Source organism: Acanthaster planci, linkage group LG17, assembly GCF_054643075.1.
Source record: "Acanthaster planci isolate LZ-2023a linkage group LG17, COTS_SCS, whole genome shotgun sequence".
Taxonomy (NCBI): Eukaryota; Metazoa; Echinodermata; class Asteroidea; order Valvatida; family Acanthasteridae; genus Acanthaster; species Acanthaster planci.
The window spans coordinates 12,182,310-12,198,236 of record NC_141793.1 but is presented as its reverse complement, the minus strand read 5'-3'; the positions used below and the strand labels follow the sequence as shown (position 1 = coordinate 12,198,236).

Sequence of the window (15,927 nt, the reverse complement as noted above, 5' to 3'; positions counted from 1 at the left end):
AAACCATAACGTAACTTCCATTTCTGCTTTTGGCTTTGGCCCACCACAACGAAGGAGCTCCCAACGACAGCATTTATTCAGTGGAGTTTATTGACCGAGTACCCGTACCTAATAAACAGTCCCCAAGCCTATTACCTTCTGAACGCTTAACAATTCTGCGTCATGAACATAATAAAGTCGATAAAAATAATTTGTTTTCCCGTACATTTATTTGCTCATTATGAGGGTATGGATATTAACATTGCTAATGATAATAATTTCAGGACGACATGCCCCTTTAATGGGTGAATGGGTAGTCTTGTGTGAATATGACCCCCGGGCGGTATACAAACGAGTGGTTGACGAATCTGGAGCTATACATCGAAACGATGCCACAAATACGTAAATGAATATTGCATTGCACGGTATTGCATTCCATAACTGTATATTCACGTCTAAAATTAGCCCACCAGCCTTCACCTTGAGGTCGATGTTTATCATGCAGTTTGGAAAGTTCGCTGAAACGTGGAAAATCGTTGTGATAAGTGCATGTGAAATACAGATTGATCAAAAGTTTGGATTTGAGTTATTTATCTTGACGAGTTGCCCATGTTTTTTTCCAAACATAGTTTTTCCAAACTATGATTTTACTCCAAAAATCATTTTAAAATGCGGGTTACAAATCTAACCGCAGTATACCATTCATGGCACAGTCACACAGCGACAAAAGATTAATGTTGACTAATATGAAAGGACTATAAAGCTGACGTGTCCATACATGTATAACAACCTCCCTGTACTGTATGCGATGAAGGAGTGCAAGTTACCATGAAAGCTCCAGCATTGTGCATGATGTCTTCAAAGAAAAAAACGTACCTTAAACCTACAGCTTCTTGGCATGGCGCGTATTTATGCGAGATGTCTTCAAAGTCGACTCATTCAACCTTTAAAATCTGTTCATGCTGTCATTTTGTGACAATCAATGCAAGCAGAATTTGATTTCTAAATTAATAGGGCTTTTAATTAATTTGAAAACTTTTACAGGTTTTATTTTTTTTATATTTCACTTGAGGGAGGGAACAGTTATGTTTACCTATGTTTGATTGCCGAAGTGGGCGGTCATAAAGATGGCCCCAAATTTACTTCACCACACGTTCATTTCTGACAGCCGATTCTTTCTTTCTGGCATACACACACTCAAATAAAACACCAGTATACCATGGTACAGATACTAATTAACATTAAAGGAAATCGTTCACAAATGCTTGAAAAAAACAATCCACCCAATTTTGCGGGCTGGCATATGGTGCGGGGTTTATGTGCCTAAGTATGCTCATATTGGCTGGCATCCAAATATTTACTGGCAAAACATCCATGCCGCTAAAAATCCTACCAATATGAACGTTGAGATAATTAACGGCAGAAATCGCCATAGCAGCCTTTGTCTCGTTGCCAGTGTGGTCGAAAATCGGGGGCAAAAACACCCTGAGATGAAAAGGGCGATATGATTCAAGTCTTGTGCATAGTGGTGTCACTTATTTCGAGTCTATGCATATAATGCGGTTCGCTGATACTGTCATGAAAATCTCTTTCATAAACACAAAACAGCGACAATTTGTTAAAAAACAATGGCAACATTGACTTAAACAACAACCAGGTCCCGGCATTTTGTACGACCAGTCCAACTTGCTTTACTCCTCTAAATTTAGGGACAATTTCAGATTGCAGAAGCTGAATGCATTACGGATGAACTAAGTCGGTTTTGTTTCCATCTGGCAAATAGTACAATGCGACTCCTCTTTGCAGCACTAAAACGAATTGAGTAAAAGGGTGCTGACTTGATATGCATTTTCATAAAGGCCGTTCCGTAAATTGAGGTAGACAATGGATTTCGCAAACCACTGGAGGAAGGAAGGAGAGGACAGATTGTCCCGCGAGCAAGCAAACCCACTCACAAACCTGTCCAAATGGATTCCGCTAAACATCCAATTCTCCTTCCTCCATTCATCTTAAATGCATCCGATCAGTTCGTAGGGAAAACGCCTTGGCAACTACCCTTCCTTTTGTAGTATGAGTTTGCAGCGTTGTCTGCGTCTTGTGACTCTTGAGCTGAGTGATGTAAAAAGATGTGACGTTGTTTACGGTAATTGACTAGAAGTAGAATGAGGTCGTGTCCAATATGGCCTTCCAGAAAGACGTCGGATTATGCCACAGTATTTGCAACCAGCAAAGACCTGTAACCGGAGTTACAGACACGAGATTTAGACGCGTTCTCAGTCTGAAACAAACGCTTCTTTGTAACATCATTGTACTTAAAACTTAAGGGACCTATTCAAGCATACGTAGGAAAAAGATTAGTATTTTCCGATACAACCTCCCTCTCCAATCTTGAAGTACACAAGTGCAGTCTTTGATGAGATCAAGACGGAAGATTGTGCGTCCCAGACACGAGAAGCCGTGATGAAGAAAACGTCAAAAAACTCAACAGTCCTCTTTTAGAATCGGCATCGAAGGAATGTCTACTTCAAACTCTGATACCTCAAGTATCCATCTAGTACATACGACTCCAAAGCCATCAAGTCCAAGAGTCACAAGTGTACGTTTGAGATGTGGATTAACGGCAAGTCTAGGCCTAGTTGATAGTTCGTGGTACAGTGTCAAGTGAGCATTCCAATCCAAGCCACCTGTTTCCCTGGTGTGTTAATATTTGATAAAGTCATCCAGAAGTCAGTGTTGTAAGGGATCGATTAGTCACGTCACCATCAACAGAACACAGCTGGAGAGTCCCATTCCACCTAGCAAGTTCAGTGGCCCACGGACCCTCTACTCAAACATTGCGCGTCCTCTTTCAGATCATATTTTTGCTGAAGTTTAACAATACAGGTCAAAATACAGACTTAATTTGAGAAGCAATATATTGGAATCGACAGCAGCAGACACGACCGAGGTTTTTCATTAGGGGCAAAGCACCATGCTGGACAAAGACACACAGACCAATGTTCCAATTAGTTATATTAGTGATATTTTTCTCTAAATCGAACCATACTGATCCAGATTTTCCCTTTAAAATCACGTTTCTGAAACATGTTTTCAAAACATGATGTGAAGGACACTACATTTTTACCGCAGGCTCGGGACAGGCCATCGATCAACTTCTAACCCGTGAAGGCCGATCAATCACTTAGACACTAGCGGTGGATTCCGCGCGGAGCGCATCCCGGAAACCCAGCCAACTCGCAGGAGCCCACCAAAAGAATGCTTTGACGCTGATCAGCGATCTCGCGTCAAAATAATTGTACAGAAAAGAAGTGAGATCTTAATTGAATTGTCATTTCCAGTCATGTTGAACTGCCACCCAAGGAGGGACATGGGGTCGGTGTAATACATCATCGGTCGGAGCACACGCTGATGTTGACTTGTTGACTGCTCTGTTACATGCTCGGAGATGTAGAGCGGTTGTCTAGCGACTCGTTCCCGACTTGTAGAGAGCTGAGTTGTGTTCTCTTATGGAGAATGAGGAGTAAAGAGATGACAATAAACAAGGGTGGCCATTGAGCGCTTGCCTCTCACCACTGTGGCCCGGGTTCGATTCCCCGCCTTGGCTTAATGTGCATGGAGCAGTTGTTTGTTGATTCTCTCCTGTGATCTGAGGGGCTTTCTCCTTCCTCCCCTCCCCCCAAAAAAATTAAAAAAAAAATCAAAACTCTCGATCTCTGGCTGAGCTCCGGGGTGTCACTAGGTCATTTGACGGCTGTTTGAGGCTTCTTCACATGCTTTCAGTTTTACTGCCGCGCCTTTGAAATTTAGCCTTGCGTTCTTTTATCACAGTTCAACACATTCAGTGAACGCCATTATGAAATCTAAAGTGGTCCACTGGGCAGATGTGGTTCATTAAATACACAACCTGACACTCTTTTAATACGATATAGTTCTTACAGTGTAACTCAGTAAAATGCACTCGCCATAAAACCTTATTCGGTGCTCACCGTGGAAACAATCTACGTTAAGGTTTACATAACGCTATCGGGTTTGTATACTTTCTTGATTCTTTTGGTGAGGGACGTCCCTAAGTGCCTCTTGTAACGAGGGCCGAGCCATCGTTCTGGTGCGCGCTTGACAACCAAAATATGTACAGTGCGTCTAGTAATGGCCGTGCACGAAATGCAAATGCCTGTCCCCATTTCTGACATCCCTATCGGGGACGGCGGGATCTCCCATCAGCGAACCGCTGACCGTTGCTGGAAAAGTTTCCAACTCTTTTCGGACCCACAAACATGGCGGATGTTTACCGAACTCTGAGGAGCCGGGAGGCCCTGAGAGTCCTCGGCAGCCTCCTTTTGTCAATACGGCCCAGCTCATCCCTGAAGTGGTGCACAAAGAGACGGGCAGAGACAGCAACAACAAGTGATGTTTAGATTCCGAGTCGCGCCAAGGGTCGGTGGAGTTGTTGGGGTTCAGAGAGACGGGTTGTCTGGCCTGGTCCGCGCGGTCGACGTGACAGAACGTTTCGCGTGTTGTTCGGTTTCCACCTGCGAAGTGACCAGCCCGACGTTCCGGCTCCATGTCAGATGGGAACGTGTTGGACTTTGAGTCCGGGTGAAAATTCAAGAACAAAAGGTTGGAAGCGGACGAGTGTCCATAGGTCTTGGTTTTCGCCGGTAGCTAGGTCTATTATTACATGGGCACGTGTCAGCAACTATAACTCTGGAAGTCGTCGTTGACACAGTTTGATATTGCTCCTGCAGAAAAAATTCTGTCACAGCCATCGTGGCCTTACACTTAGGCTTGCTTGGAGCGAGTCCCAATTGGCCGAATGCTGTCATGAGTTAAGCCTTAATTAACAGTCAAATCCAGGCTGGAGCCAGAGCTAGAGTGAAATCATCATTTTTCTTATACCTTTTTTTATATAGATTTCGGTAAGTTTAAGAGATGATCAACAAACTTCTCAATTTGACACTCAATGTCAACAGGGCACGCTTGGCCTAAACTTCTGGTGATGACCATAACTACAATTGAGACAGGAAACGAGCGTTCCAAAAAAACGTCATGTTCATGACATAAAGAGGATATGTCAAGCAATTCAAATACAATTACACCGTTGAGCATTTTTTGTTCTTACATTTCCAATCTTCTTCCTGACCCGGAAGGTGCAGAGATGGAGAGCAAACAAAATCTCCTCTCCTCCCTCGCGCACTGTCAAAACCCACACAGCCTTTCAGGTTTTATTGATATAAATTCGACAGCGATAATGCGATTACATATTGCATTGGTGTTTGTGCAAAGATGACAACCAGACATCCTGCACATATGTTGATAAGGGAAGACTGAACGGCAGACTTACAGAACATGTATTGCTGATATTATGGGAAATACTTCATATCAAGTATTAACGTGCACGGACACGCATCGTGTACGTGAGCTGAAAAAGAGAGTTATTAAGTAGGCCTACATGTTTGACTAACTTTGTTTTCATAATTGCAAAGCGACTGCTCAGTTGTCAGTAAAAAGTGCGTTATCTGAAAGCATGACGATATATGAGTGTACATGAGCTTGTTCAACAGGCTCGTGCACACGGATGAATGACCTGAGCGTAAGAATGCCAATTTTATCAGCTTATATCAATATTTCTTGATTAAAAAAATTGAATTTTTCATAATCCACACACACACGCACACACACAAATGCTCCAAAATGTTGTCTGTTTGATATAATGATGATGTGCCATTTTGAAGTCGGGTGGATGTCATTTCAAAGTAATCACAATTGAGAATTTTCCACTGCCAAACAACACCGTCACGCAATTGGGTATCACCAGTTGGCAATTGCACTTGTCAGACAGGATGTGGACGCGTTGCCGTAACACATGTCAGCTGAGCTTAGTCATCAACTACAGTCCCCGAAGTTTGGTAGGCAGGCATCTGTCATGATGTGCCACCTTGTACCTACAGCTGCTGAGGTATAGGCCTAAAAAATGCTTGAGCTATGCGCAAAATGACACTATCGAGGACTCGGTTGACTGTGGCATTGAACCAAGTTGAAAACCACATGCTAAATATGTCGCTTTCGACCCTGATGGTACTTGTGTATCACTATGGACTATGACATCGCCCGCTCGTAAAACACAAACAGCCCTTCCAGCATTTGACATATCTAAAACGTCAATTTCCGTGTGACGCTGTGACATTGTAGGCCACAACACTGAATATCATGTGACTCATGCAACTTAGGGAGCGTTGCAAGTGTAGTGTTGTCCTTCAAGTCACAAAGTGCATCATCACGAAGCCCATTTCACCCAATTTACTGGTCACGATTTCGTGGGTGTCTGATGCCTTCACTGGACACACGTACATATACTTCAAGCGCTCTCGTAAACAAATCAGGCAGAAAACCAATTTTCGTCAATCTTCTTTCACTTTGTCCCGAATTTAAATTGGGTCCGCGGCTTCAACCCGAAAACTCGCTGCGGAGAGACCCCAAAATGTCTGTAAAGAGGCGATAAATTCCTTATCTTCAGTCTTGGACGAAGGAAACACGATCTACTCGTTCAGATGGAATTAGACGGATTCTGTACTGACTTTATAGCTCGTTACTGAGGGAAAGCGAACCCGATCCAGTGTTGAAAGGTCACACTGGATAGGTAATCCTGTTGTAATTGTTTTCCGGAAAGAGTAGTTCTGCGTGGCTCATGGCTGTAATCAAGTGTAACTGGTGTGAGTTAAAAAGTTGCCAAGTGCGGAAGCCTGAAGCGATGCCCGAGTCTTTGACTTGACTAGATGAGGATAGTTTCCTAACAGGGGAATTAGCTATAGGACTGGACCATGATCACCACATCAAGGAAGGCTCAAAGATATCTAATCGGAGAAGTTATCTTAAGTCCACCGGCTCCACCGTTAGATTCAACCATGATTCAACCCTGTCCAGGAACGTTAAAGTACGAAGCCTGCCATTTTAACGAGATACACATCAACGAGGTTACAACTTTCCCGTGTGGACTTAATCTTCCCAAAAGGCTCACTGCTTGAAGTCGAGATCTAAAAAGACAACTGACACTTAGCTATCCCTCATATCATACAGCTAGAACTCTGTGGTCCAGACTACAGCTAAGACTGTAAAACATGGTTAGGCCTGTCGAGCCGACATGGTTAGGATAGAACGTCAACTGACTTATCACAAAATGCACGCTTTGCCACTTGGTTCAGTTTTATATTTAAGATGATTCAAGATATAATATTGAAACGGAAGCCCCCTTTGTAACGTTACAGAACACTTATAGTGGGCTACAATCTTGCAGTTGTTCCAGACGCCTGGGTGAACAGAGATAAGGCCAATCATCTCAGAAACTGGGACAAGACCTCCAGGTCAAGAGCGAGTCTGCCAGCAAAAACTTTCGAGAGAGCGTTGTGCTTGCAGACGCCAACACTGACCTGCCTGTGATTCAACCAGGTCAGCCCCTGACCGGAAAGTGGATCTGCTCACTGATTGGAGTGACAGTGGAAGGGAAAGTCAGAATTCTTGTTTCCCTGGGGAAACAGCGACTGCGGGAGGGGGGGTTCAGTAGTGTCCATCACTAATGCTGACTGATTTGCTCCCTCACAGTTCCTCACCGAGCTCCAAAGTCCTACTATCCGTGAAAAGTTACCACGGTCGATGCACTCTCAAAGAATCTGGACTTAATTTCTTAGCCAAGATATTATTATTCTAACTCAACTCTACAGCTTTGCTGAATTTATCCAAGATTTACTCTGCGAAATAGTTAGATATTCGACGACAGTGGTCGATTTTAAATTCACACTATTATAAGGCTTCCTTCAAATTCCTTAAGGCTGCTGTTCACGGAACATCATCTCGGATTTTATTCGACTTGTAGATTGGCCTATACATGTTGTTTGGCAAATACTGTGTGACAAACTGAAGTAATGATAAAACTCCAAAATATGAAGAGGTTCTTCACCCTGTAACAGAGAGAATGAGCGAGAGTGTTTAAACACCTTGACCGCGATTCTCGAAATAAGATCTACCCAAAGTAATTAGATGGATATATTTAAACAGTTCTCGTAAGAGTTTCTAATAGCAAATGTGTCCAACACACGCACTTATCTCGCGGACCAACAGCAATCGGATACGTGATGAACAAATGCAAGCGAGAATTGAAATCTGACCCAGCAGACAGAACACGGGATGCCTTGTGGTTGCTGTGTATTACATTCTCATTTCAACTGTTCAACAATACCAGACTGGCCGGAGATACTCCCCAGAAAGGAAACAAAATATGTTTTCAGATTACTAATTTCCAGTGATCGCGTGGAGGTCCGCGTAGGATGAACAGGGATATCAAAACACTCAGCCCGTTTGGATAGAACTTCCTTCTGCAGTGGCCATTGCTTTGAGTGAGGGAATGTGGGTTACTATGCTCGCTAACAGAGGCGGGGATTGTGTGATTGCTCCACGGAGTCTCTTTAAGAATGGAGTTTTGTGGAAAGCCGTCCTTTGAATCCATCTCAATCGGGGAAGGTTATTGGTTTTACGTCGAGATATGACTTTATCTGTGGCTATAATTGTACCAGCCGTCATAAACGTTCGTGTTCAGCAATATTCAGCAATAGGAATGCATGGGTTTTACCGAACCCATTCATCACGGCAAATGCCCCAAACGAACCTCTCATGATTTTTTTGATAAATATCATTTTCATCCACGAGATAAGAGACGGACTTGAGTGCTACGGGCAATGCTTGTTTGGTTTGCAAATGACAAATGCTCCATCAGTAGGCCAGAGACCGACCCCCCACTTCCCTTAACAGACTGAATTTATACGAAATGGTACTACGCCTGACTATAGCGCTCCAATAAAAAAAAATAATGAGCCAGGACTTGGTCGTTCTAAAAATATTCCTATTCCCATGTGGCATGCATTCAAGATGTCCAGTCCCTTTCCTTGGAAGACTACAATCAGTTCGTAATTCGGGTTGAAATTTAAATGTATCCGCGGAGAGATAAGTAACCGATCATTTATGGTTGGTGAGATGCACTGCCGTTGATCCCTGGGGTGTTGCTTTAAGATGCCGATATAATGAAGGGGCTATACCTTGGCTAATATCGTCAGGACCAACTGCCGATAATTCCCAGAGAAGTCGCACAACCACAGGAACGCGTTTGCAGCTCCCTTCCGAAAGCAGTCATAGCCCATGTAGAGCCAAGAAGCGATGTTTACCGCTTTATTTGGCATTTCCTCTATTCTGTTTGTCCAAAATAAGACAGATCGATCCTCTCTGTTGCGGATGATTTTGCAATGCCAGTGCGGTACGTGATATGACCGTTTACGATTTGCCACTTTGGGTCATTCCTAAGAGGCTTCCGTGTTAATAGAAAGTGCAAAATTGGACAGAAAACACAATTATGCAAAGAGCTAAAGGTTTTCTCAAATGATTCATCTCTGGCTCCAATTGTGCACTGGATAAAGCACGTTGGTATTCATCACAATCGAAAATGAAATTGCAACTTTCCCGTGTCAACATCAGAATGAGTATTATTATAATCGGTACCTCGCACTGCCATTGAGAGCTCCCCTCGGCATTTTCCTTTCGCATTCTTTCCCTTTCCGACTTTTATAGAAATTCTTTCTTTTCCTGCACAGATAAACTGTATAAACACGTCCGTGCTGTATATAGCACCGGTGCAGGCTGCGTTTGCACTTGCCCTTTAACCTCAAGGCGAAGGGAGGAAAAAAAATGGGCACGCGCAGTGCGTGGTGAACTTGAACTGGCATAGTTGGGCTCCATCCGCGTGGAATTAATAGATGACTAGTAGGACGGCCTGCATGAGTGGTCGTGGGTTGACAACGGCTCGTGACAACGTCCCAGTCTGTCCACTGGCTTTTGCTTGATAACTGCTGGACCATTATTTCAGGACTGTTCACGGTAAGGACGTTCTCCCTCGTAGCTCCGCGGGTATTTTGCGACGGAGAATCGTAGCCGCGTTTTGACAGTGTGTGGCAGCGTGTACAACCATAGAGCGCGGACCGAGATTGGAACGGCGGTCGCTGCCTGCTGAACAGTGAAGTTCTAGCCTAACTGCGCTACTGGACATCGCTCGGGAAGTTGAAAGCGATTAAATAACAGGGAAAACAACTCAGCAAAACATCATCCGTTATCTGAAGGACCGTCTGCTCCACTATACCAGCGCTAGGCTTCTGGAAGTATCTCCAAGCTAATCGGTAAGTAAAATAAAAGCACCCCATTTTTATTCACAGCATACAAGTTGACACAAAATGCTGTTTTCTTACACGGCTAAATGTAATTATTTCTCTTGTACGCTACTAAAGATAGCCAAACATGAGATGCATTATTACAATTATTATAACACCATTTGGATAATATTTCGCAGGATAAACAAGTGCTCTTTTATTGAGCATTTGGTGCATCCAGGTCTATCATTCCATCATTGATCTCAGTGCAAAGTCTACAGCTGGTTATCAGATATCTCTGTTTGTGCTAACAACAACCCTTTGTGACATCTTTTCAATTATGACGACCCTGGTTATATTATGCATGTAGTTCACCTGTAGTTTATATCATTGCACTGTTGAAATCCTTTCCGTAGGACGCGATACAGCAGTAATCTTATTAATTGTGACTGATGGCTGCACTTTCAAGTTTCAATATTTGTAACGGGGCAAATTCTCGACGTGCCCAGTCCTTTTATCCTTTTTTCACCAGCTACAGTAATCCGTTATAGGTTAAGATAACACTGTACGATACTGTAAAGAACACGACGCTTCTTTTTGCAAGTAAACTACCGTTAATAATGAAAAAAAAGCCCACCCTTCGCGACAAATCTCCCCCCCCCAAAGACCCGGTCTCATCGCTGACTTCGAACTTCGAACACTTTGCAAAGTTCCAGGTTCTGCGTTCGGAGCGCGTCCAATGTCTAATCTATTTGGGTGCACGGGCACGGGCGGTCATTCGCCCTTGTTTGTTGAAATGTATGCTTGACAAGATCATGAGTAGATCGTTCGTCACCGATTAACGCGACATGACAACGACCGACAACCGAGAGCAAGAACACGCGACGCAGGTTCAAGAAACCTTCGTGAAATGTTCCACACACACGCAATGCTTTCCCCCAAACAAAGTAAACGTAACTGTTATGCTGGCTCATCAGAGATCCGAAATTTTAATCCAGGGTCGGCAATCACGCTGAGCCAGGGCGTGATGTGCGCGTGCGTTCGTGACGACTCTGGGAAAGACATCAGGAAATAGCTACGCGTGCACGATAGTTGATGCGTTTATATCATCTTGCCTCGGAGCAGTAGCAGATTCGCGAAAATGTCATGATGTGGACAGAAATTCCACCGGGGAAAGTCAACCAACAACATGTTTTTCTTCTCGAGCACGCTGGGAGCTGTACATTAACTTGGACACAATTTCCCCCGTCATAAAGGAAGGTTCGTTCCAGGTTGCTCATTGTTGAGAAGAAATCACAGGAGAGAAAGTGCTATGTGCTTTTCAGTTGCAGATGGATCTGATAGCGTGCGGCAGTGCGTGTGCTCAGCATAATTATTTGGGAAACCACTCACCAGTTGTTTCAAGTGGCTTTAGTGTTGGTAAGCCATTTTTGAAGCAACTCCTTCAATGCTCACTTGATGAAAGCAAGATTCCTGCTCCTCCCAAAATGAATCGAACAGGAATCTAATCTGGTTCCATAAGTGGACAATTGTGCCTTTTTTTCTGCACACAGCTTTTTAATTAAAACAAAACCTTCTTGCCCTGTCGAATACGCAACTTTCACATCTATTAAAAAGAAATGTGGAAACAGAACTTGATTGCTGATGTAAACGTACCGGTTTTATGAGCGAAAGAACTATGGTTGCGTCAGCGTTCAGCACCATCTACACGTTCCACGAGAAATGAACCATATTCCTCAGTCTCTTGGGATGCTTGTCTTGAGATGAAGCCACGTTCTTAGCCAGAAACGATGATAACGATGGAAGGAGACTCATATCCTAACTGGCTTGTGAAACCCTTCCCACGGGGAGACCCGTCATGGAAATAAACGGGGAAGCGTGTCAAATCAACTTTTGTGCTCGACAAAAGCTTTCTCCACCCGCTGCAAAAAAAGGAGAGAGATGCGATTGGAAATCAGTCCCAGAGCTTACAACTGAAGCGATCGAGAAACACAGCAAAACCTGAAGTCCTGGTCTCGAGTTGATCAATTCGCACACAAAAATCTGAAAGGTCATTAAACTTTCTGCCTCAAAAATAAAGTATGAAGTTTCCTTCCAATTAAATAAGGACAAAAACAAAATCAACAAAAACACACACAAAAAACACAAATTAAAACAGAAAAACCACAAAAACAAAATGTGCAACCTTTCGATTTGTAGTTCTACGCGAAAAAGAAATTTTCTTCAAATAGGCCTACAGCTTTATTCAGAAACTTCCATTTGTCTGGCAAAGTACTCCATCGGTATAGTTTGAAATGAAGTTTTCCAGTATAAACAACCAAAAGATTTACAATGTATTTCACACGTTTTTAAGTCAACGGAAAAAAATGGACGATTCTACAGAATTGTTAGCCCAAGTGTAATATAAATACCACTGGCAGAGTTAAAAATTGCTACTGAATTTGACTTTGTGATTTTTAAACAGTTTCAACAAAAACAACGAATAGATACGTAATATAAGCTGTGGGGAAAAAAACCGCTTTCAATTTATTACCGGAGGTGTAAGACTGACACATTCGACATACAACATCCAAGATTATCCACCGTTTTCATTCGACCAAACTCGGAAATCCTCCGAGCCTGGGAGGTATGAGTCAACAGTCAAGCAGCTCCAACCATGGAGCCGCTCGATTGACAGTATCATTATCTTCGACTGTGCTCAGGACCATGGGATTTCAGATCCTTCAACTGATGTCTAGTCGGGTAGAGCACAGAAACGAATTAGCGTTAGGATGAGAACGGAGCCAATGTTTCAGAAAAAAGGTTTGAGGCCCCCACCGGACATCAGAAAAATGCAAAACAAAGAAGAGTTTTGTTTGATACAATAACACCGAATACGGTTCTTCGGCAATCATTCGCACGAGCGGAATAGGAAAGAAAAACACTCTTTTAAGAGTCTGCGAAGCGGAAGTTACTTGTCGGAATGCTGTTGACGTTCAATCTGAAAAGAGAAGAAAACAAAATAACCCAAACATCGAACGAGTACACTGAAAGTAGTGTTTCATACCTTGACTTGAACGAATAATAGGTATGTTTACTCACTCTTTGTTAATTAAAGTGCTTGGGGCCTGTGACGCCACCGATGTGATCACGTTTTGGAGACATTGTGGGACACAAGGATCTGAAAGAAGAGACATCCTTGAATGACTATTGGAGTTCCAATTTCTGCGACTATCAAAAACTGGACGGTATATTCAGCGTTAACTACATTGGTGTACATGTACATGTATAGGTGGTTGGCTTAATGCAGACATGATACGCACCGCAGCTTCCGCATGTAGATAGGCAGCCTTCGCATTTTTAGGCATCGGTGAATTAAGCTTGTGTGCAGGGCAAAACATGACATGTGATGACACGTGATGTTGCCGTGGTTATTCCCGCTTTTTTCATGGACGGTAGAGTATCCAAGGCAAATTCACAGTGTACCATCTTGGACCGCTGCTCATTGTTTTGTGAGCAGAAGTGCATGAATCAAAGTCAATTTTTCATATGATCAGATCAACATACCCTCTTTATTTGAAATGCAAATGGCAGGCACAGTTCGGGGGGGGGGGCAGTGGGCGGCTTAAGACCCCAAACGTTTGTCATGCTCATCCCCAAAAATGCACAAATGAAAAAGCCGTAGAGAAAGTTCAAAGTTGACGTCAAGTTTAAATGGTCCAGCCCTCCCTCCCCCAAAGAATCTGAAACCGCACCTGGTCATTGGGGATTGAAAATCAGAGACCGTAGACAAAAAGTGACTTGTAAGCATAGTTAGCGGTCTTTAACATTAAGACTTTCACAGAATCGCTGTTCCCGCAGTTAGTACCTTTAAACGCGGTCGATTCCTCCCTTTCAAATCCAAATTGCTTTTGTAACAATAGTTGCTTTTCCTGAGCTTTGTTCTTCAGATGAAAAGGTTAATCCGTGTTTTTTTTTTGGGGGGGGGGAAAGCTCAATCCGAGAGGGAACAAAAAGTCTCCCTGAAAAAAAAAAAAGTTCACCCTCCTCGTTCCCCTCGATGCTGGTAAAATGGGTCAAAGACAACACTGCACGCAAGAATTAAGTGCAGCACAGCCCAAAATAGTACTGTACATGGACCGGAAAGGAAACGTACGTAGTTTCCTCGTCCGCTGTGAACTGGCTGGAAGCTGGATAAACTGAGGCTTCTTGAGTTGCTGGGGTAGTGTAAGGATCTGACTACGATTAACAAGTGCTGAAAGACCTGTTTTGATTTCCGAATGGAAAAATATGGAAAAAAGGAAAGAAAACTACTAATTTCCCCCCTTGATTCGTAGAGGGGGACATCATTAACTGGGACATGGCAAAAAGCGTTTCACGCTGATTTCGAAAATGGGTCGCGTGCATGGTACTCCAACACAAAGTCACAAATATTTATGTACGTGGGCTGTTTAATCAATCGAAATCGTGATGCGTGGCATTACATGCAGGTAATCCAAACAAATTGCTGGAGGCTTTTCCAATAGCCCACCACACAAATTACTGGATCACTTTGCGGATTTTACAGATTTGTTTGAAAGGTTACATGAATAGAAGTGATCTCTTTTATATGATTAACCTTTCCTTCCCGTGATAAATATGGCATTACTTGAGTCGTCAGTCCAACTAGATATTTCAATAGTAAATGATGGAATCATTTCATATCTAACGTGTAAAAACGCACAGCACAGTCTAACGAGATTCGACAATCCACGGAAGTACTTATATGTCGTGGAAGGGAAAAAAGCCTTCACTCGATTGAACTGCAATTTACATTTTCGATGGAGTTGAGCGCGGTTGGCATTTTCACACGCAGGTAATTATTACTGCAGATGCTGTTTTGACGTTTCAAATTGTTTCACCAAGTAGCTGAAGGGAATTTTTTTTATTGCCAACAGCTGCACAACCGAAGATCTCACTTTGACAAATTCATTCTTTTACACAGACGAGTCCAGTAATAGACACCGCTGTGGTGTTTGAGTTTGCCTCAAATCTATATCTTAAAAAATGGTGGGGGGGTTGTCACAGTTGTATGATATGCATGTTATGTGCAAATGTTGTGCACGTGCGGTTTGCAGCCGCGCATATCATCAGAACAGGAACTGTTAGCAAATTCCACCGACTGGCCAGCCAAATGTTTGACATAATTGGCCCGGTAATGTGCTGCCGTGAAGACTCGCGACCCGATCGGGTCGGCTCGCGTGAGGCGGCGGCCGAGTGTTGATCAGGTTGAGGCCCGCCGTGTGTCGCTCCGGCAGGCTCGCTCGAAAGACCGAAGGGACAGTAATTCCTCCGGCGACTGCGAGCCTCGTCCTGGTGCGGGGTCCATTCTAATATTTCAACATCATCATCATCATTTCGTCGTCATCACCACGATTTGATCTCTCGTGGAGATGAAAGACAGGACGTAAATTATCGATGAAATATCGACAAGCAGGACATCAGAGACGCGGATGGAAGGCGAGCCCAGATCGAATCGTATTCAATTTATACCGAAAATGAACTCCACCGCTAGTCGGGACACAAGTATTTGGTCCCATATCTAAGAGTTGTGAGTAGCAGGAATCTCATACGCACGCCGATCGGAAGGACGCAGAGGGGATGATAGCTCATATCAAAAACAGACGCCACGATTCCTCGGGTACAATTACTCTGCCATTTCAGTTTCAGTAGATGGAGAAATTGCAAATCACATGCAGACAATTTGCAAACGCTGCAAAATAAATGCGGCAGAAGACCAGTCAATCTG

General features: G+C 43.4%; 2 protein-coding genes across 6 annotated transcripts in view; one reads left to right on the top strand and one right to left on the bottom strand.

Annotated features, from left to right (window-relative positions):
• The window catches only part of LOC110973364 (calcitonin gene-related peptide type 1 receptor-like), an 85,063-nt gene that overhangs the window by 4,655 nt on the left and 64,481 nt on the right, over positions 1 to 15,927 (top strand). For 2 of the 4 annotated variants that reach the window (XM_022224133.2, XM_022224130.2), the window contains exon 2: positions 9,612 to 10,190. The exons of the other annotated variants lie outside the window; for them this stretch is intronic. The gene's annotated coding sequence lies outside the window, so the exon portion shown is untranslated. The remainder of the gene's footprint in view (positions 1 to 9,611; positions 10,191 to 15,927) is intronic. 4 annotated transcript variants of the gene reach the window in all.
• LOC110973368 (uncharacterized) overlaps positions 1 to 15,927 on the bottom strand; it is a 75,993-nt gene that overhangs the window by 19,025 nt on the left and 41,041 nt on the right. Inside the window, exons 2-3 of one of the 2 annotated variants that reach the window (XM_022224142.2) lie at positions 13,242 to 13,320; positions 11,817 to 12,082 (exon numbers count right to left, since the gene is read on the bottom strand). The gene's annotated coding sequence lies outside the window, so the exon portion shown is untranslated. The remainder of the gene's footprint in view (positions 1 to 11,816; positions 12,083 to 13,241; positions 13,321 to 15,927) is intronic. The other variant, XM_087148098.1, reaches the window with a different exon arrangement.